The following is a 1,953-nucleotide window of genomic DNA, read 5'->3' as shown; positions in this document are numbered from 1 at the left end:
CCTGTGAAGGAAACAAAAATAATAAAGTTTAAATTGTTAAAACATTTAGCGTCTATTAAAATGTTACAAAGACAACGAATCAGCATGAAAAGAATATGCTGTCAGGGCAATAAAAAGAATCCAGAACAGTTTTTGTGTTGGGCACAGTGCTAAACTAGAGACAGAAACATTTTCACCTAATCAGGATAATCTAATTTGAGACCAATCAATCTAAGGACCGTTTCTCGGTGGTTTAGTGCGATGTTTTCTCTACTGACAACATGCCGAATCCGTCAACGCGTTAAATGACTCCGTGCACTAATAACGTCAGTTTAACACACAGATGACCAACAACTACCGTAACTAATAGTGAGCAGCTATTTAGTCCTTTCCAACCACAACAGGCATAAGATAAAAATTTAACGTTAATAACTGTACATAACCACCACATCTATGAAAAGATCCAATCACACGCTCCATCTATAATAGAGGAAAAGCTGACTGAATAATTTGATCGCAGAAGCAAAAGCATGCCTTATACTGACGGAAACGGAATTTCCGAGCATGAATGTGAAGGCAAAATTAGAGATCAGCGCCAAAATCAGCGCATGCCAATGAGGTTTCGGCTAAAACCTATGGCCAAAATCAGCACGAAGTGCGTTTTATTCGTTATTCACAACACGATTATCTGTTCCACGAACATTAAACGACGGACACATGCATACTGGCCAAATTTAACACGGTCCCAAAGCGCAAGTTCCTCGAAATAAAACGTCATTTTCGCCTTGTTATGCTTTACCTAACTTGTGTGACAGCTCGGGTAGACTGACCCTGACCGCAGATGTCGTTTCGTTTCCTCGTAAAATAACCATTTTCCAGAAACACTGACAAAATGCTGTCTATTTTTAACCCTAAGCGAAAGTGTCAATCTTTTGCTCCGCAAGGACACCGCGGCTCTGCCCCCGCCTCTATCCGTCTCTCCCGTCTCATTCTCCGGGCACAGCTGCGCTGAGCCCCCGCGGGGTGACATTCCAAATCCCCGCGACCTGGAGACCCTCAAAATAATTACAGAAAAACTGACCACATATTAAATCACAAATTAAAACGACTGCGAAAGCTTGTGATTTTAAACCCATTTCTGTGACTTCATACGGCAGTGAATCACTTGCCAATCCATTTAGACTGACAACTGTCCCCCAAATCAATATTAAATAGTTTTTTTCCCTTTTAAATGCTAAAATATTACACATAATGTTGGCCAGGCTGAGGATTTAGGTTAACGTTAAATCAAAGACCAGATCATCTGAGCACGACGATGCGTCTCTTAATGTGAATGTTAGGCAATGTGAATAATATAAGTTCCTTTCAAATGACACACCAAAACACATAACCCACTGATTCACACACATATAACCATGACTGAATAAAAGAACGTAAACCTGTTTTACATCTGAACGCCGGCTCGTTGTACAGCCAGCTTTAGCAGCGCGGCTAGAACATTTAAACCCCTTAGCACGCGCTAACCGAGCTAACGCTACAAATCCAGTTCCGAGCTCGAAGAACATCACATAAGGATTTAAAAACAACAAGAGAAACTGCTAAACCGTTGAATAAATGAACTCTTTGCATAAGTAAGCGTGTGGTCGTTTTTTTTTTTTGAAAGGAACTTGCCTCAGGATGATCGCTCCTGGACTGCTGTATCTCACGCTCCCTCTAGTAGTCTGTCTGACCGTAACCTACACGCGCACAGACTGAAACCCTTCAGACAGCTCGAGCGTCACACCGCGAGTGCGAGCTCGAGCGCGCACGAGCAGAGCGGATGTCGCGCGGGCGTGTCTGTCTGTCTGCAGCCCTCCCCCAATGTCTTGTGAACTTCAGTCTTGCAAGACTTTATTAAGTCTTAAGGAATAATTTAATGTATTTAGAGGCATATGTTTTCATACGAAATATGTAGCTACTCATCTTTTAGTTTGT

This window comes from Carassius auratus, chromosome 2, assembly GCF_003368295.1.
Source record: "Carassius auratus strain Wakin chromosome 2, ASM336829v1, whole genome shotgun sequence".
Lineage (NCBI taxonomy): Eukaryota > Metazoa > Chordata > Actinopteri > Cypriniformes > Cyprinidae > Carassius > Carassius auratus.
This window is presented reverse-complemented; position numbering follows the sequence as displayed.